This window comes from Dipodomys merriami, unplaced genomic scaffold, assembly GCF_024711535.1.
Source record: "Dipodomys merriami isolate MVZ:Mamm:240054 unplaced genomic scaffold, mDipMer1.0.p SCAF_163, whole genome shotgun sequence".
Taxonomy (NCBI): Eukaryota; Metazoa; Chordata; class Mammalia; order Rodentia; family Heteromyidae; genus Dipodomys; species Dipodomys merriami.
The window spans coordinates 473,107-493,621 of NW_027202971.1; the positions used below are offsets into that span (position 1 = coordinate 473,107).

Here is a 20,515-nt window from a genome sequence, read left to right on the forward strand (position 1 = left end):
TGGGGCTCCAAGCCTGCAGAACCCATGTACCCATGGGTTCATGGGACCACACTCCCCACACCCACATCTGAGGCTGAGACACCTTGGAAAGTGAATAAAGACAAAACCAAAAACCAAAACACACACAACATAGCACTCTCTTTCCTCAGCACTTGCAGGCCTTTTCATGGCAAGTAGAGAGAATGAGCAATTAGAGAAGAAAACAGCCCACGATGCCAGCCTGGGAATGCAGACGCGCGCGGGGCACACTCACCAAGCTGGAGGCAGCCTCAGAGGCCCTGCACCCCCACCCAGGCTCTCCGCAAGGGAGGGGGGCCCAGGGTGGGACCTGGACCTGCATCCTGTGAGCCGCAGCTTCCTTTTGGAAAATCACACCACATACTTCAGAGTTCAGACTCAAGGTCCCATCCTAGTTGTGTGAGCACACACCCAACACCAGCCATCGCTAAGCCTCACCTTAAGCTCCTTAGTGTGATATGGGATCCCAATTTCACAGGACTACTGGGGAGCTGGTGTACTTAAAGACCCCATACAGAAGGTGGGGACTAAACTTCCAGCCCCCATCCCAATTCCTCACCTTCCCTCAAAGGGATACTCAGCCTTCACACCTAGAAGCTCTGACTAGCTATTGAGAACCCAGGCAGCAAGGTGTCTGGGAATTTAGGGAAGGAAAATGAAAAATCACCTCACTTCCTGTTTCATCTGCCAAAGGTCTTGACATGAAAAACAGGAGACTGGGTAAGACCTGAACAGACTAGAAGCCGAAAGTCTCAGGACTTCTGGTCTTGGCTAGGGTATATATAAGATAGGAATCTAGCACTGGGCCGTTCAATCCCTGGTCCTGATGTGGCTGCTAGACAGCCTCAACACTGGCCTCTCACTGTGGGAATGCGTGTGCACAGAGAGACAGTCTAAGAAAACCCATGCAAGGAGAATCTGGGGCCACTGTTACAGCTTGTGGGCAACAGGGTGACGAAGCAGTCTAGCCTCTGCCCAACACCAGAGTGGTAAAAGCCCAGGCACTACAGCCCAGAAGGAACTATCAGCTTCAACCCAAAATGTCTACCTGCTTCATCGTGTGCCCTGTCCTGACCTGGGTCCTCGGTGGGGAGGCCAGGCTGAGCCACCAGCCAAGGAGCTCTGCCAGCGGGAGAATGGCAGCTCACAGGGCTAGCCTGGAGGTTGTAGTGAATAGTAATCTCAAGATATCTGAGGCAGAAAATCATCCTTCCTAATTAGTAAAGCTAAGTCAACACTTGCAAGAAGCATAATCAAAACAGTCTATCCCATGGCAATTGGATGGTCCGGTTTTTAAGGGAAGAAGGAAGTAACAAAGCCTCTGTACCCCCAGAGGCCAAAGTGGCCCCAACACCAGGATGTAGGTTCACTGAAAAGAGGTTGGGACTTACCTGCAGGTCTGAACAGCTCCGTTGATGTCTCTGGCACAGGAAGATGGAAGAATCAGTAGACCCACAAGAGGGGATCAGGGACCAGGACACACATGCCAGCATCCTGCAATAATGGGAGAGTTGGTGAGACACTTAGACTTCCCTTCCCTTCACACTAGCACAGAGCCAGACTCACCCTGAGCTACGCCAGACCCAAACTCCCCACAGAATAAGAGGTAGAACATGGGTATCAGCGAAAGGGTCTCTGTTTTATAAATGCATCTGGTCCAGGATGCATTCAGAGAGCAAGTGTTTAAGGAACAGATGATGGAAATACCCCAACATCGTTTTAAACCCTTTGCTTAGACTGTACAGGGAGCTGGAATCCATAACCCCAGGATGCACAGTTGCCTTCTAGAACTCTAGCACAGCAGTCTGAGCGTTTTCACCCACAGGACTTGAGGCCACAGGTGGATGGGACAAAGCAGCAAGGAGTAGGAGACACTTGTGTCCATGGTGCTGGGTGAGAAGACACGGCCTTCTAGCTTTCTTTCCCAGCAAGCCTCCGGCTACAAGGTGCAGAATCAACATCCTCCTCGACTGATTCCTGCAGGCCTGAGCCAAGTCCACAGAACAGAATAAGAAAAAGAAATGGACTTTCGGGGAGTCCCAAACCTGAGTGACACCCTAAAGCTGCCACTCAGCCCAGAGCCCCCACAGGGACCTGAGACCCCGCAGGGCCCACATCACAGCTCAACACACACCCTCGTCTGTCTGACACATTTATGAGACCCTTGTACCTTTGCCCAGGGAGCAGGCAGCAGCCTCGGAGACCTTCAGATGACTGACCAGAAAGCTGCTCCCTGCAGGCTGTAGGTGCTGGGACTGTTCCAGAAACAACTTGTCCAAGTCCAAGGCAGCCCTTCAAGGGCTGAGGTCAGGCACAGAGCTCCCAAGGCTGGGACCACTCCGTGGCCACCAAGGGTGAGTGGTGGGGATAGAGGTAAAAGTAAAACCCGAGAGGAACTGCACTGAGGCTCAGGATGACAAAGTGATCAACTGCCAGTGAGCGGCAGGGCCACCAGAGCCAGAACAGCAAAGGAATGGGAGGCGCAGAGAGCACCGCGTGCGGAGCAGTGGGAGGTGAGGCTCAGAACGGTGGCTCTTCTGGCTCTTCGCATGCCACCCCCACCCCGCCACACATCCCACGCTCCTGGGAAAGCCAGAGCACAGGGAGCAAGCAACTTGTGGGGTGGCCTTCAATGCCCCAGGCTTCTCAGCCATCTTGCCGCTGCTCCTCATCTCCACGGCTACATGTACACAGCCAAAGATACGCTTGACCCCCGAAAAACAGAATGCTGCCAAGCAGGTGCAGTTCCCCAGGCCCTCAGCCATCTCCTCTATGTGCCATCCAGTGCCTCAGCTCACCAAGCTCGGCAGGGACCTCCGCATCCTGATTCTTGGCGTTCCCAGACATATCTCCCAACCACTGGGAGGTCAGAGCCAAGTAGCGCCATTTTTGAATACAGCAGCTCCCAGAGAGGGCGAGGGCTGGCTGCACGAGCAGATGACGCGCGGAAGCGCCTCCATTCTACCTGCGCTTGAGAAGCTCGGCGGGGCCTCGCACTGGCGGGGACCAGGGGAAAGGTGCTCTGGGAACACAAAGAGGCTGTTGTAGGGACTTAAGTCTCTGGCCAAAGTACCCCAAGTCTAGTAAGTGACCCAAGATGAGGTTAGGAAACAGACCCTGGGGTACAAAACATCCCTGGAATGGGTCCTTCCGGTGACCCTACAACGTAAGTGGAGAAAAACAAACCAGTCCATGGCCTGACAGGAAATTGAGAATTCAGGCACAATTCCTGTTTGCCCGTCCCACAGGTGCCATGGCCCTGAGTCAGGGAGTGTGCCCAAATAACACACAGGGCGCTGCTGTGCCCAGGAACGGGGGTGGGACACACACACATATCACTGCTCTAACTCTGACATCTAAATCATCAGCCTCATGAGTGATGCAGAGAACTGCACACAAGAGAAAAAAAAAAGAAAACAAAACTGCCTCAGATACAAGAACAGAAGTCAGAATTACTTTTCTAAAAATTTTTCAGAACCCCGATGCTGTGAATTTGTACATGAATCTGTTTCTCTACACCATTTCTATTAATAGACTATCAGTCTCTCCTCATCACCACTAAATAAATGTCAAACAAACACTTAAAGAATACTGGTTTGATGGGGCGCCAAGTTGCAAGCATGCCCAGACATCCACATACCTCAAGCTGGCCCTGGCTGGGTTGGAGCTAACACACGAGGGGGCGCGCGGCTGAAGAATGCTCCTCCCACCCACATGGACCTGGGGGCGGTGGCTGAAAATAGGTGGACGCTGACACACATGGAAGGCGGTCCTGAAACAAACTGCCTGGAGTCTAACTATAAGCCAGGGCTCTGGATTCCAGGGGGAATATGTTTTATTGTTATTATAAAGGTGATGCACAATGCCAGGCACTAGGTGGCTCCTGCCTGTAAATCACAGTTCACGCTGCCCCTCAGCTCTTCAACTCAGGCCACGGCACCACTTCTGGTTTTCTGGTGGTTCATTGGAGATAAGTCTCATGGACTTTCCTGCCCAAGCTGGTTGTGAACCGCAGATCCTCAGATCTCAGCTTCCTGAGCAGTTAGGATTATAGGTGTAAGCCACTGGCACCCGGCCCACAAGGCTCTCCAGTAAACTACCAGAAAATTGGAAGTGGTGCAGTGGCTCAAAGTGGTAGAGCACTAGCCTTGAGTGAAAAAGCTCAGAGACAGCTCCCAGGCCTGAGTTCAAGCTCTACAACTGACAAAAATAAATAAATAAATACAGGTGATGTACAGAGGGGTTCCTCATTTTTTTTTATTGAGATATAATCCGCATGCCACGAAGCCCATCCTTTTGGGGAGTTGGTATTGAGGAGATGTTTTGAAGCCTCTGGAGCTTAGCCTGTGGTCCTGAGTTCACCTTCACAGTGTATAGTGCACTGGTTATTAGTCTATTTACAAGGTTGTGCAACCATCACCACTCATTTAACTGGTAATATTTTCTCTTTTTTGTGACTAGTTTCTTTTTTTTTTTTTTGTAAAAATGCTGTACAGAGGGGTTATAGTTACATGGCACGGTAATAAGTTCATTTCCTATTGAGCTTTGTTGCCTCCTCCTATGTTTTCCCTCTACAATCCCTTTCCTCCCACCTCCATAACTACCCCCCTCAACTTGTAATATTTTCAACATCCTAAAAGAAACTTGACCCTTGAGCAGTCTCTGCCCAATGTCTCCTCCCCGCCAGATGCTGGCAATCACTAATCTGTTTTCTACCTCTACAGATTGGCCTGTCCTGGACATTTTCCACTTCAGTGTAATTGCATCCCAGGTGGCCTTTCATGAAACATTACATTTTCAGAGTTTATCCATGTCAAAGTATGTGACAGTACTCATTTCACTTTTTGGTGACCGAGTAATATTCCATTGCATGTCAGAATGTATAAACCACATTCTGTTTCTCCACTCAACTGCTGTTGGACGTCTGGGGTGTTTCTGCCTACTGGCAATTTATGAATAAGCTACACAAAACTTTTTATACAAATGTTTGTGTGGATATAGGTTTTCAATTTGATATACACCTGGAGTTCCTAAATTCTTTTTTTTTTTTTTTTTGTCAGTTGTGGGGCTTGAACTCAGGGCTTGGTTGCTGTCCCCGAGCTCTATTTACTTGAGGCTAGCACTCTATCACTTTGAGCCACAGCTCCACTTGTGGTTTTTGAGTCGTCAATTAGAGATGAGTCCCACGGGCTCTGGGCTTGGTTTTGGCTACATCGTGGCACTGAGGCCTCCATGTTCTATTTGGCTTCTGTGGGACTTCGTTTTCTTTTCTCTCTCATGGGGCCTGGGCGCTGTCCCTGAGCTCTTCAACTCAAGGCAAGTGTTCTACCACTTGATCCAAAGTGCTACTTCTGGTTTTCTGGTGTTAATTGGAGATATGAGTCTGAACAGACTTTCCTGCCCGGTCTGGCTTTGAACCTCCATCCTCAGATCTCAGCCTCCTGAGTAACTAGGATTACAGGCATGAGCCACCAGCGCCCGGCACTCAGTTATCTTATCTGAGGAATAGAACACTAGTACCCACTTTACCCAGCTGCGTGCATGGCACCTGGCACACAGCACGTGCTTAGTAGCGGCCTCCATTACTGTGGCTGCTCCCCCACAGAACTCACCCTGCCTCCTCATCAGGAGAATCTAGCCCATGGCCACTTCTGGGCAGCAGAGCCCAGAGAATCACAGGGGCCAAGCTGCATGTCCATGCCCTCACATGCTGCCCCAGGCCCTTCTGAGAGCTGGGCACCTGTCTTCTCTCCCTGGGAATAGCTCTGGGCCCTCTGCTGGTGCTCATCCTGGTCTGGCAGGGTAGTTGTGCTTCTCCTTGTTTGACAACCCCCCCCCCAGCTTCCACTGGCTCCCACACACTGCTCTTTCCCAGGCAGCAGGAACCCTCAGGGCTCTCAGAGTGGAGAGTGTCGGGTGTGGGTGGAAGCACTAGCCGGCCACTGGGAAGAAGTGAGAAGCTCTCGTCCCAGGCGGTGGACAGTGAGGGCAGACCTGAAGGGCTTGGAAAGCAGAGCTGGGCAAAGGTAAACAGCAATACTTCTGTGAGTGTGCAAGAGTTCATAGAGGGGACAGAGAGTGTGTGTGTGCGTGTGCGCATGCACTCGGCACACACGCACACACATAACAAAGAGGAGAAATTCTTAGCCCGCAGCAGTTGGTAGCATTATGTAAAATCCCAAGCCCACAAAAATATCATTGGGATGATAACAAGTTAAATTTAGCTAAGTACAGAGTGAGTAATACTATGAGGGACAGGCAGCACCCCAGTTGCCGGGAGCCGCTGCAGCTGGCTTTCAGAAACTTCTGACAAGTAACCAGGGCCTGCTGCAGCACAGAATAACAGATTATGTAATGAGTGGCATGGCCGTCGGCAAGGCAGGACGCGGAGCCAGCAGGCAATGGCGGCCTTCTCTATGCAGGGAACAGATGGGGGTTGGCCTCAGCTGCTCCCCAAGACTCTAAAAGCCTGGGCCACTGAGTCTGTGTGTTCCAGAGGGTTCCACAGGCATAGACAAACAGAGACATCTTGGGTGGGTTTGCGTGAGCAGGTCTGCAAAGCCTTTGCCAGAGTGGTTGTGACAGACTGCTACTTAGGGGCCTCTAAGTGTCCCCCAAAGTCCTTGAAATGTCCTTTCCCTTTCAATACAGCCTGGCCTTTCACCAGTCATAACCAACAGCATCGTGTGGACATGATGGGCCCAGGTCTGTACTTGGGCCAGAGGAAGAACAGGCTGTGACATGAAAGCAGGGATCAAACAGGTGTTTGTCCACCTGCCACAGCAGCACGATTCACGAGTCAGGGGATGGGAGCAACCCACGCCCACAGATGGACGGATGGATGCAGAATGTGGTCTCTCCACAGAACTGACCAGAAGGAAATTCTGGCACATACTACAATACAGATGAACCTTCAGGGCAGAGTGCAGTCACAGGAGGACAGATACTGTATGACTGTTTATATGAGGTAACTGAGTAGTCAAATTCAAGAAATGGAACATGGAATGGTGGGAGCCAGGGGACAGAGGGAGAGCCATGGGAGCTAGTGTTTAGTAACGGAGTTCCGGTGGTTAGAAGATCCAGGGGATCAGGGTACAAAGTCAGCACAGGCAGAAACATCTAATACAAGTCAATCTCCAAAATAATGTGCAAAAAGCTGGGCTGGAGTCATGGTTAAGCAGTAGAGTGCCAGCCAAGCAAGCTGGAAGCCCTGGCTTCACGCCTTAGTACTGGAAAAAGTTAATAATAAGATAAAGGAGGAGAGTGTGGAGGTAAGAGGCTGGATGCTTGTGAGTTTGTGGTCTGGGAGAGCAGAGGCCACATAAGAAGCCAACTGACTGGAGGTCCCCGAGCCGTGGGAAGGCCTGCGCAGACTCAGTAAGCAGTTACATGGAGGCGGCCACCGCTGGCCCAGCCCAGCGCCAGCACCAACTCACCAGCTAAGGGAGTAGGGCCATCTTGAAGCAGACCCTCCAGCTGGTACCAGGGAACAGAGAGGTGCTGTTCCCCCAAAGCCTAGTCCAAATTGTCACAGTGTCAGCAAACACACAAATGGCTAAGTTTGGGACCTGGTTATACAGCAACAAACAATGGTGGGGATGCAGCTGCCTGAGTGGTTTGCAGAAAATTGTTTCTAGTGGGAGACTCAGAAGATCTGAGCACTCTCAGTATATTTGAGTCTCATGTGTCACTAAGAGGAGCCAGTGCATAAGTGGCTCTTGGGACGAGACTAACTTTCCACCCCAGTGTCCCAACACCCATCCATGTGTGTGCTTGTGCACGTGTGTGTATTGTGCACACATGCACTGGAACGAAGCCAGTGCTGAGGTCCCACAGTGGCCCCCAGACTCTCCAGCAGTACGGAGGAGGACCAGGCCCAACTAGCCAGCGCAAGCCGTGGCTTGGTTATGTAAGAGCAGGGATGTATACGCGGTTCACAGAGGTTCTCCACGGACATTAACCAATGCCTGCTGATGGCATGTGTCAGCTCCCTTTGCTGGACTTTGGTTTTCCCATCTGCAGAATGAGAGGAGATGAGCTCACACCTTCTAAAAGATGTTTCCATTCAGCACTGACCCTGCCTGAGCTGTAGCATACCCACAGTTCTGGCAGAGGGGAACCACACCCCTGGCAGTGTGGGCCAGACTGTGGGACTGGAGGATGTACACCTCCATGCATGCACTCCAAGGGCACCCTAAAGGACAGCAGGAAAAAAAAAACAGCAGGTGAAAGGATCCTGGGTCCCGGATTTACTGCATGGCAGCCACACACCCAGCATCCAACTGGAGGATGACAGGGGGGGAGGGAGAGCATGCTCTGCTGTGACAGCAACCGATACTAGCAGACTGCTTGGGACAGCAGCTAGCATTACTTATCTAGCTAACCATCGACCCAACTACGAGTCAGATACACAACAGAACCAGGAAAGTTAGGCCCAGGCCCCGTTGGGGCTAAGCCTCTTGGACCATAGTCTAGACAATAATTCAGGGAGATGGGACACAGACCACAGACTAAGGATGCAGAGTAAACACAGACTAAGCACACAAGGGGGGCTTGCTCGTGTTATTCAAGATTGCCTGCTTTTTTTTTTTTTTTTTTTTTTTTTTGGTCAGTTGTGGGGCTTGATCTCTGGGCCTGGATGCTGTTCCTCAGCTCTTCAGTTCAAGGCTAACGCTCTACCACTTGAGCTACAGTGCCACTTCCGGTTTTCTGGAGATAAAGAGTTTCACGGACTTTCTTGCCTGGGCTGGCTTTGAACCGAGATCCTCAGATCTCAGCCTCCTGAGTAGCTAGGATTACAGGCGTGAGCCACTGGCACCCAGCCAAGATTGCCTGTTTTTGAAAACCTTGCACCATAAAATATTCACTGTATTTTCTCCCAAACATGAGATGAACGAAGAAAGAAAACATAAGAAGGAGAAAATCTACACAAAGACTCCTAGTTAAAAGCAATCTGCACCAGGAGGTGGTGGCTCATGACTATAATCCTAGCTATTCAGGAGGCTGAAATCTGAGAATCATGGTTTGAAGCCAGCCCAGGCAGGAAAGTCTATGCGAATTTTAACTCCACTAAACTACCAACAAAGCTGGAAGGGACTCTGGCTCAAGTGGTAGAGTGCTAGCTTTGAGTAAAAGCAGCTCAGGAACAGTGCCCAGGTGCTGAGTTCAACCCCCAGGACCAGCACCAAAGAAAAATAAGCAAATATACAAACAAATAAAAGCAATCTTTGAGCAAATGAGTAAAACTATTATATGTGCTGCCAGGTTGGGCAAAGCAAAGAGGGAAATAAGCTAGGTCACAGAGTTCTTCCCAACTGACACACACTGGGTTACGATGAGAAGTAAACTGAGCTGGCAAAAGAGCTCTAGAAGGAATGGTCCAAGGGGTCACCAGCCGGGGTTTCCATGCTGGGCAGGAGCAGCCAGAGACCTAGCTCCCCCCACAAGCTAGGAGCCCCTTGACAGCCCTACTGGGGCCTGACGGCTCCTCACAAAGAGCTCCTTGGAGTAATTCTCCATCATTGTTAATGTGAACGAGGCAGCACCACAATAATGACGGAAAATATTTACATACCGTACCACTGATGGGTTGTTTGGACCATCTGGCTGCTGGATGCAATAAGTATTGTCAAACACATGGCCCTTCCACAGACGCCATGCCTCAGTACCCACAGAGGCTGGGCTGCAGGGGCTGAAGGCATCACCTGGCCCCATCCCTCCCATGCTATCCACCTTGGGGAACAGAGTCTACCTCCTGCTTGTGTCTGTGTGACCCAAAGGTCAGAGTATGGCTCTCGTAATCTCTGGACAGCGGTGTGATCCCCAACCTGAGACCTCTTGAGCACATGTGACCCCACAACTCTGCACATGAAGGCCATGCGCTGTGCCCCCTGGGCTTCCTCGCACATCTGCACCACTTGGCTCAGCTCGGCTGGTCTGCACTGGAGCAGTTTCCGCCAGCCCACGGTCACACGTGGACAGGCTCAGGACTCACGGTCATCTTAGACCTGGTGAGAATTCCTCCTCCTTCAGCCCTTGAGCCCGTGAGTTCTGACACCTCACTGCATGCATGCGGCGGTTTCTCCTGGGTTGATATTAATCATTTTCTTTTTAAGTTTGAAGTATTGGTAGGCTGTTTTATTATTTTCTTAACTTTAGTAAAAGTCCCATTGGAAGTCTATTCTTTTTTTTTTTTTTTAGTCCGTTGTGGGGCTTGAACTCTGGGCCTAGGCGCTGTCCCTCAGCTCTTCAGTTCAAGGCTAGTGCTCTACCACTTGAACTTCTGGTTTTCTGGTGATTTATTGGAAATAGGAGCCTCACAGACTTTCCTGCCTGAGCTGGCTTTGAACCATGATCCTCAGATCTCAGCCTCCTGAGTAGCGCCACAGGTGCCTGGCTCACAGGGACTTTCTAAGGGGCCTATTGCTTGGGAGGCCTAGCCTCGTCTCTCCCAGAACTTGGGAGGCCCAGGCAAGGAGGATTGTCAGTTCAAGGACAGCTTCAAAAGTACATGGTGAAACCACTGTCTCCAAAAAAAAAAAAAAGTTATTTAAATGAGTCAGGCACCAGGGGCTCACACCTGCAATCCCAGCTACTCAAAAGGTAAAAATTGAGAGCAAGGAGGTTCAAGGCCAGCCGAGGCTAAAAGTTCCTGAGACCTCTATCTCAACAGACAAAGCTGGTGTGGTAGTGCACACCTGTCATCCCAGCTATATTGAGAAGTGTGAATGAGCATTGTATTGTGGTCCATGTCAACCTGGGCAAAAAGCAAGACTCTATCTCAAGAATAACCACTTAATATAATTTTTTCCAAGTCTTTCCATTTCCTAACAAATGGGACAATGTCATTCTTTCTGATGGAGGCATAGAATTCCATTGTGTACATATACCACATTTTCTTGATCCATTCATCTACTGAGGGGCATCTGGGTTGGTTCCATATCTTAGCTATGGTAAATAATGCTGCAATAAACATAGTTGTGCTGGTAGCTTTAGTATGGTCTTGTTTGTGAACATTTGGGTAAATGCCCAAAAGTGGGATTGCTGGGTCAGAGGAGCTCTATGTGGAGTCTTTTGAGGAACCTCCATACTACTTTCTAAAGTGGTTGAACAAGTTTACACTCCCACCAACAATGCAGTAAGGTTCCCTTCTAGCCACATCCCTTCCAGCATCTGTTGTTATTAGATTTTTTTTTTTTTTGGTCAGTCATGGGAATTGAACTCTGGGCCTGGGCGCTGTCCCTGTGCTCTTCAGCTCAAGGTGAGAGCTCTACCGCTTGAGCTACAATGCCACTTCCAGTTTTCAAGTGGTTTGTTAGAGATAACAGTCTCACAGACTTTCCTGCCCGGGTTGGCTTTGAACCGAGATCCTCAGATCTCAGCCTCCTGAGTAGCTAGGATTACAGGCATGAGCCACTAGCACCCAGCTTAGATTTCTTGATTATAGCCATTCTAACTAGGGTGAGGTGGTATCTCAATGTTGTTTTGATTTGCATTTCTTTTATGGCTAGGGAGGTTGAGCATTTCTTCATGAGTCTATTGGCCATCCTTCTTTCCTCTTCACAGAAGTTTCTCTGTAAGTCTTTGTTGTTGTTGTTTTTTTTTTTTTTTTTTGGGGGGGGGTCCGGTCATGGGGCCTGAACTCTGGGCCTGGGTGCTGTCCCTCAGCTCTTCAGCTCAAGGCTAGCGCTCTACCACTTGAGCCACAGCACCACTTCTGGCTTTTTTCTTTTTGCTTATATGGTGCTGAGGAATCGAACCCAGGGCCTCAGGCATGCAAGGCAAGCGCTCTACCACTGAGCCCCCTTCCCAGCCCCTCTCTGTAAGTCTTTAGCCCACTTATTTATTGGACAGTTGTTTCTTTGAGGATTGTTGTTGGGGGATTTAATTTTTTGAGTTCCAGGTATTTTTAGATACGAGACCCTTGTCTGTTATATGGCTAGTGAAGATCTTCTCCCAATCTGTGGGCTTTCTATTGATCTTGCTAGCTATGTCTTTTGCCATGCAGAAGCTCTGCAGTTTCATGTAATCTGGTCCCATGGTTTCCCTTATTTGCAATAACTAGTATATGTCTGAGACAAGCAGAAACAGTCAGATAAGTTGATGTTAGGCAAAATGAACCCCAAGATAAGGACTCAAATGGTTTTTCTTTCTTGTTATTGTTTCTAACATATTTATAAGATGATTTCTTTGTTGCTTTGTATGTCCCTTCCCCATGGTATAACCCCTGTTTTCACTGTATGTGATGTTGGTATAATTTGGGGAGGGGATGGGAAAAAACAAATCGTTTAAATAGGGATACCGGTGGACCCATTGCAACAATGAGATGTACAAGACGTTATGTCAAAAAACGGACTTCACAACTTTGGCACGGGGGAGGGGGAGGCAGCATGGGAAGGGTTGGTAAGGGGAAACAAAGGAGGAGGCAACAATGCTTGATAAGAAGTGTACTCATTACCTTGCTCATGTAATTGTAACCCCTCTGTATGGTATTTTCACAAAATAAAATAAAATAACCAGAGAAAAAAGGGCTGGAGACATGTCTGAATGATAGAATGCCTACTAGCAAGCACAAGGACCTGAGTTCAAATTTCAGTACCCTCCCCTCCCCCAAATTAAATATATAAAATGCCAAACAAGGGTGTTTGGGGCCTGGAAAACAAACAGCCCGGTGTTGTACCACCTCTGCCTGTCTGCGCATGTGCAGGCTTGGGCAGCCCCAGCTTCCTGGAATCTGTTTTAGCTGTAAAATGACCACGTGGCTTCAAAAGCTTCCTGGTGCTGAGCAGCAGTGGGCCAGGTCAGAATCTCTCTTCAGCCACGCCCCCATGGAGGCCAGTGGTCTTCCCCAGGACTCGTGCTACTCTCTCTGCAATGAGGTGAGGCTGATGACCTCGCCTCTGGACGGAGGACTGTGACTGAAGATGGAACCCTTGCCGGACACCGGTGCCTCCCGCCTGTCATCCTAGCTACTCAGGAGGAGATCTAAGGATCATGGTTCAAAGCCAGCCTGGGGAGGAAAGCCCGTGAGACTCTTTTGGTTTTTTTTTTGGTCGGTCATGGGGCTTGAACTCTGGGCCTGGGCGCTGTCCCTCAGCTCTTCAGCTCAAGGCGAGCGTTCTACCACTTGAGCTACAGCGCCACTTCCGGTTTTCTGGTGGTTTTTTATTGGAGATAGGAGTCTCACGGTCTCTCCTGCCTGGGCTGGCTTTGAACCGCGATCCTCAGATCTCAGCCTCCTGAGTAGCTAGGATTACAGGCGTGAGCCACCAGCGCCCGGCCCGTGAGACTCTTATCTCTAATAAACTACTCAGAAAACTGGAAGTGGTGCTGTGGCTCAAATGGTAGAGCGCTCGCCTTGAGCCAAAGAGCTCAGGGACAGTGCCCAGGCCCAGAGTTCAAGCCCCACGACCGACCGAAAAAAAAAAAAAAAAAAGTTGGAATCCTTGGCTAGATTTGGCAAAGGCTCATCTGCTGTGAAAGGCCGCCCTGGCCAGAGCAAGGATCTGCAAATAGCCGCCCTGGGATAGCACTGAGACCTACTGACTGAGGCACCCAAGAGTAAAGGGCCGGGCGCTGGTGGCTCACACCTGTCATCCTAGCTACTCAGGAGGCTGAGATCTAAGGATCGCGGTTCAAAGCCAGACTGGGCAGGAAAGGCCGTAAGACTCTTATCTCCAATAAACCACTAGAAACCCAAAAGTGGTGCTGTGGCTCAAGAGGTAGCACGCTCGCCTTGAGCTGAAGAGCTGAGGGACAGCGCCCAGGCCCAGAGTTCAACCACCAAAAAGAAAAAAAAAAAGAATAACTACCATCCCATGACAGCATTCACTGGACAACACCCAGGACCTCAGTGAGGGGGATGGCCATGAGCAGTCAGGACAGTGCCTGCAACACTCCTGTGACCTTGTGAATGGTTAAAGCCACACCGTACCACGCTGGCCGTCCTCAGAAGCGCAGGGGAAACTGCCACCCGGTGCGTGCGGCCGGCCCTGCCGTCCCTCCCCAGTAGATCTCATCTTCCTTGGCTGAGCTCTGTCCCTAGTGGACACCCCAACCCCTCGTCACCTCTGTGAAAAGGAGTGCCTTAGAACTGACATCCTTACTTGGAGAAATTAACCCTAACATCACAGGTCCATGAAATCCAAGGTTCCTCCTGGAATCTGGTGCCCTCTGCACAGCTTCCTGAAGGCACGATCTCTGGGCACACCAGAAGCACACCGGGTGCTTCTTGGCCATCCTGTGGACATGCTGACAGAAGGGAAAGGTGGCCACCATCCCTTTTCCCTCCTCCTCCCCGGCACCCCCCTGCATTGTGCTCACATGGGTCTGATTGATGGCCTGTCCTCATCAAAGAACTGCTCACCCAGGACAGATTTCTACTACACTTAAAATATGGTTCTGAGATTAAAAACCACTACCTTGCACTCATACCCTAAATGGTGAGCAATTAGCCATAGCTATCACAAACAAAAGGCAAACACACACAGACCTAGTCCTCTCTGGGACTGTGTTCTGCAGCTAGAAGAGCTATTTGCTACCCAGACCCTGGCTACAGCACCTTCGCTTCCCATTTTCCACTGGGAGCAACACTCCAGCTACAGGGACCAAGGGTCCACAGCAACTGAACACAAAGCCTGTGGCTGGAAGAACCAGCAACACTAAATGAGCTACCAGAAGCCTCCACAATTTACATACTGGGAAGTCAAAAACGCAGACGCATGACAGTACAGTAGGCAGCTATTTGTGTTGGGTTTGTTTTTAAAGTAATGTATATCCATATATGCAGGGAATCTTGGAAACACAGACACACACACAACTAGCAACCATTATTGTTTCTGCAGAGGAAAGCAAAGACACTTAAAGACAAGGCCAGCAGGAAGCCTGACGTTTGCCTGTGATACCAAGTACAAAACTCATTACTTGGCCAAACAATTTCTGAAAAACACAGATGACCTTTACCGTTTATTTTATTGTGTTTCAATAAGTTATCCGCTTGAGTTCCACAAATTAAAGGATGTATCTGTCTTTAGAACCTTGTCAGTGTATGGTACCATGTCACATGCAATTTTTTGATTGTTTTGTAATTTTTATTGCGTGTCAGTACTGAGGCTTGAACTCAGGGCCTGAGCACTGTCCCTTAGCTTTTTTGCTCAAAGCTATCACTCTACCACTGGCACCATAGCTCTATTGTTGGCTTTTGCTGGTTAATTTGAGATAAGAATGTCATAGATTTTACTGCTCCAGTTGGCTTTAACCTCGAACTTCACAGCTCTGCCTCCTGACTAGCTAGGACTCTAGGCATGAGCCACCACCACCTGACTGTTGTCATTAAAAAAAGAAAAAGAGAACAAATAGGTGAATGAATAGAGGAAAAAAGCACTCACAAATGATTGGTCTATGAACACTAGAAAGCCATGAGCCTACAACTGTTAGGAAAGGGAGACATTCTAAATCCAACAAGAAGATATGGAGGGATAAGAACAAAGACTCAGACTATTAGAGGATCATACACACCACTGAGTAGGGTTGAGTAAAAGAAGTCCACAGAACTTAACTTTTTAAAACAATTAGTACTATTTTATGTTTTTAAAAAAATTCTGACACTTAAGACTGGAGGTATAGCTCAAATGGTAGAGCGCCCGCCTAGCAAGCACAAGACCCTGAGTTCAAATCCCAGTACCACACATACACAAAAAGATCCTGACCTTTAATGTTTCTTTTGAAATAGTAGAATGCAATGAAAATAAGTGGTCCGTGTTTTAAATGCAGTTACTGGAACCACATTATGGACTGTTATTGCTGTGACCCTTATTCTATGAACCGCAAATCAGAAAACAGAACTAAGAGACAATCAATCAGATGGTCCCACCAGTTGACCCTGCAGGGACGGCGGCTTGCTTGGCTTGGGAACTCCTCCCTATTCACTCCACAGCCCCGCCCATCAGGCAGGTTGGCCACACCTGGACCATTCAGAAGCAGGCTGACTGACAGATTATTTGAGGCTCCAAGAAAAGCCATTGGAAGCCCAAAGACTTCAGTCTTGGAAAAGTTATGCTGGCCCAATCACACAAGCACTATGGAGACAGGAGACTACACCAAAGGGAGTAGAGAGTGCCCTAGGGTCCAACCTCCCGTCACTTCAGGGAACAGCCCAGATCCTGATGCAGGAACTTAAGCTTGTCAGCTGGATGACTCAGCCATCCTCAAGGAACGAATTATCTCCCGCATTCTCTATTGATTGAAAGATCAGCACATGGACTGGGAAAATGTGATAAAGCTGGCTGAGAGGCCGCCTCAGGTGCTGACAGGCTGTGGCAGGGGCTGAGCACAGGTTTCCAACAGGAGCTAATGATTTACTTCTAGCAGCTCTTCTCCACCTGGAAACGTGGCCCTCTCCAAACACTACACAGCAGCCTTAGCAAAGCACCGTCCCCAGAGCTCCTCGTGAAAAATACCTGGAGAATGGCTCATCCTCCCATAGGGAACTCATTATCCCAGAGGAAGATCATGGACGTCCAGTCTCTGTAAGGACAACTTAATGGTGTGCAAATGTGTTCCAGAACATTCTGGGAGACCTGTCAGAACAATCCTGAGCACCTCTGCCACTCCATCCCTGGGATGCTAGGTTACAGGGAGGCCCCTATGGAGGTGTGTGGCAGCTGCCCGAACTACCTGGGTATCACTCTAACCAGAAAAATGGGGTCACTGGCCACTGACACCCAAACCTGTGTCAGAGGGCTCCTTCCTGTCAAACTCACCAACTAGTTTCCGCTGACACAATGGAACAAAATAGAGGCTGCTTGCTTATTTTGCAACTGACTACCATATTGTCTTTTTATACTTGTAATTATTTTCCAATCTATCTACTTTCAAAACTTTAGAGCACCACTGTATCCATTCAAAATATTAATTCTGCAAGCTCCTTTCTTTTCCCCAGCCCATTGCACTGGTGTGAATCTAGAGTAAGAGTCAGTAATGATGGGAAAAAGATGTTTGCCTTGCAGTAAACATTTAAGGCAATGCATTTAGAGATTTGTAGATACTCTCGGCTCCATGATCCTGTCTGGAAGCAACACTCAGCAGCAGTCTATGTTTCTCAAACCTACTATGGAAAATACTACTAAAGTATTTGGCTGTTGAGGGAAAAATCAGTGCTGACTGGAGATGTAAGGTGGAAATCTTTGCCTGTCCCTCAATCTGTTTTTAAGAGTAATGGGTATTAGACTTTACTGAGTGCTTTTCTGGCTTCTATCCAAATCATCTCACTTGTTTTATTTTTCCCTCTTCTTTTCTCTTAGTAGATCACCAAATACTGAATCACCTGCTTTGTTTTTAGGCTGGTCCCTACCCAAGGCAACAAGCCCTGTGCTGGGCAGAGTACTGGGGAAACAGAGAGATGCAGAGGAATAGGGTTCTTGCCTTTGGAAGAAAGGGAGGGTGGAGGAGCCTGGGAAAACCATCTGCACACACACATGTGCAAATGCACCTGCCGAGCTTAGCCCCTTCATTGCAGGCAGAGGCTGCGCTTCAGGGAGCCATCCCTATGTCCTTCTTGGCTGCAAGGAGAAGGGGAAGAAAAACAAGTGGACAAGTGAGGGCTGTGAGATCTTGGGCAGAAGCAAGAGCACACACCGTGCAGCGCCACTTTCCCTGTGCTGAGTATGATGGCTCCTACCTGGGAAATGGGCTGACTCCGGAGGTGGCCGGTGTGTCAGCTCTAGGTGCAGTGCAGAGCCCATGGTAAGGAAGGTCTGCATGAGCAAGGGGAGATCCTGAAGCCTGCCGAAGGCACACCAGGACACCAGAGATGCCGCGACCTCCCACACCAGCACACCTGAACGAACATGCAAGGGTCATTTTTCTAGCAAGAAATCACTGGGCTCGGATGAAATGTCCCCACAAATGCATGACCTTCTCCGAACCCTAGTTTTGGAAACAGGGTGTGTGAAGACATAGTGAGGGTGAGGTCACTTATAAGAAGAAAAGACACACAGGGAGACAGCAGGTGACCACTATGGGGTGTGTGTGTGTGTGTCGAGTGTGTATCTGGGGGGGGGGGGGAGGGAATCCATCAACAACAAGTCCAGGACTACTGGCCATGACCTGAGCTAGCAGAGAGGCCTGGCAGATTCCCCACCTGCTCTGGAAGGAAGTGTTCTGCCCACTCCCTACATTTAGGCTTCTGCTTCCTAACTATAAGAGAATAATTTCTGGGTGTTGAATCCACACAACTCATGGCACTTTGTGATGGTGGTCCTGGGACACAAACAGAAAGACACGCAACTCCAGAGCTGCGGTTCCACGGTCCTGTGGCCTCACGTGGCACGCCCTTCCAGCCGTGTGAGCGGCTGCCCCAGCCCGCTTCAGGCAGGTGCGGAGTCTGCAGGACTTGACGGAAGCCCCATCGACTGGGCCTTGAGCTGGGCAGGGCCCACGGGGGAATCGAGTTACCACCAAGCTTCAGGTCCAGGCTTGGTGTGGGGCACCCTCACACTTTCTCCTCAAAGTCTCAGAACCACCAGAGGTAGGACAGGAAACACAAGTTCCCAGAGAAGCACGGAGCCGCTGGAGGGCCCCCAGCAGGTCTGCGGCAGACCCAGGCGGTCCACGTGGGGCCTGGGGGTCCGCAGGGCCCACCCACTCCTGATGCCCTAGCTGCCGCCTGTGCCCCTCGGCACTGCCAGTTCCCACTCACCCCGCAGCTGCGGGCCGAGGGGACCCCAGCAGCTGCACGTGGCCTTTGAAAAGCCATTTGTCTTTCCACTTGCTGAAAGCAAACGAAAACCATAAAAGGACATGCCCAAGGTCAGGTGCACCGGTGCTCCAGAGACAGATGGCGTTCACACGCCGGGCCGTTAACTGCCAGCAACGCCCCTGCCCTGGCAGGGAGGCTCAGGGGCCGGGTGAGTGAGAGGTCTTCGCGATGCCTCTCCCAGGCCAGGGAAGACGCACTCCGTAAATGCACAGCAAGGTGTCATCGGCATCGTTTCTCAGAGCACCCACGAGGGAGCCGGTGAGCCTGACACTCGGTGTTTGTTTTCTCTTTCTGTAATACCATTTACTCATTTTAACTGTACAGCTCAATACATACAGTACAATCACAGTGTTGCCCGATCATCACTACTATTCCCAGAACATCTTCATCATCCCCAACAGAAGTTCTGCACCCACTAAACAACAGCTTCCATTTCCCTCCCACCAAGTCCTGGGAGAACCACGGCTCTTGTTTGCCTCTGCAAAGCTGCCTCTCTGAGGGAGCTCACCTAACAAGCAGAACCACCAGTACTGTCCCTTTGTGCCCGACTTCTTCTACTAGCAGCATGCTTTCAAGGTTTGTTTATGTAGCAGGCAGCTTGTGTCAGTACTGTTCCTTTTTTAGGGCTGAATAATATTCCACTGTATGGGTAGGCCATACTCATCTATCTAGATACTTGGGCTACTTCCATTTTCAGGTCACAGTGTGTAGTGGACATTAGTGAACAAAGGTCTGCTTGAGTCTCTGCTTTCAATTCTCTTCCTTTTCTGTGTGTGTGTGTGTGTGTGTGTGTGTGTGTGTGTGTGTGTGTGTGTGTGTGTGTGTGTGTGTGTGTGTGTGTGTGTGTGTGTGTGTGTGTGTGTGTGTGTGTGTGTGTGTGTGTGTGTGTGTGTGTGTGTGTGACTAAAGATGGAACCCAGGGCCTTGCGTGTGCTAATAAACACATCCTTTACCGGTGAGCTATACCCCGACCCTTGCTGTCAGTTCTCTGGGTGTAGAGCTGAAGCAGGTTCACCGGGTCCCGGGGTGGTCTGCAGTTAACTCCCTGAAGAGCCTGCTGGACGGTTTTGCACAGCAGCTGCCCCATTTTACACTTCCTCCAGCAATGTGCAAGCATTCCAACTTCTCCACCTCCTCTCCAACACTTGCTATTTTATCTTAACTTTTTGGGTAATAGGCAGAGGTGAAATTTCAGCGAGAGGGAAGAGGCAAGTTCCACAGGTACCTGGATATAGCTCCAGGCTGAGGCCGCCCTGTGCTCACTTTGGACCTTCGTTCTGCCTAGGTCAGTGGAATGAAGAAATGCTGGGAGAGAATTCCAGCTCTAGCTCTGGTGCTTACTGGCAAACACCTGAATTTCGCTAAGTGTTTTGTCTGTGATGGCAAAGGAGCTTCCGCACCAGCTGTCTCTGCCCTGGAGGCCACTGCGCATGCGGCACAGCGTGAGTACTCAGGCAGTGGGAGAAGGGCCGTGTCGCTCTCCCTTGATAGATCCTTTATGACAAGGCACAGGAAGAACTAAGGTAGTTTTTCCCTTCAACCTCCTCTCTGCCTTCAAGTAGAGAAGGCAGAGTAAAAGAAAAAGCAGAGCCGGGTGCCAGTGGCGCACGCCTGTAATCCTAGCTACTCAGGAGACTGAGATCTGAGGGATTGAGGTTCAAAGCCAGCCTGGGCAGGAAAGTCCCAATGAACCACTAGAAAACTGGAAATGATGCTGTGGCTCAAGAGTACCTTGCATAA

At 49.8% G+C, this 20,515-nt stretch overlaps 1 protein-coding gene across 8 annotated transcripts in view; it reads right to left on the reverse strand.

Moving 5' to 3' along the window:
- Pitpnm2 (phosphatidylinositol transfer protein membrane associated 2) overlaps window positions 1–20,515 on the reverse strand; it is a 115,946-nt gene that overhangs the window by 81,202 nt on the left and 14,229 nt on the right. For all 8 annotated transcript variants that reach the window (XM_070024824.1, XM_070024822.1, XM_070024820.1 and 5 more), the window contains exon 2: window positions 1,410–1,512. The gene's annotated coding sequence lies outside the window, so the exon portion shown is untranslated. The remainder of the gene's footprint in view (window positions 1–1,409; window positions 1,513–20,515) is intronic.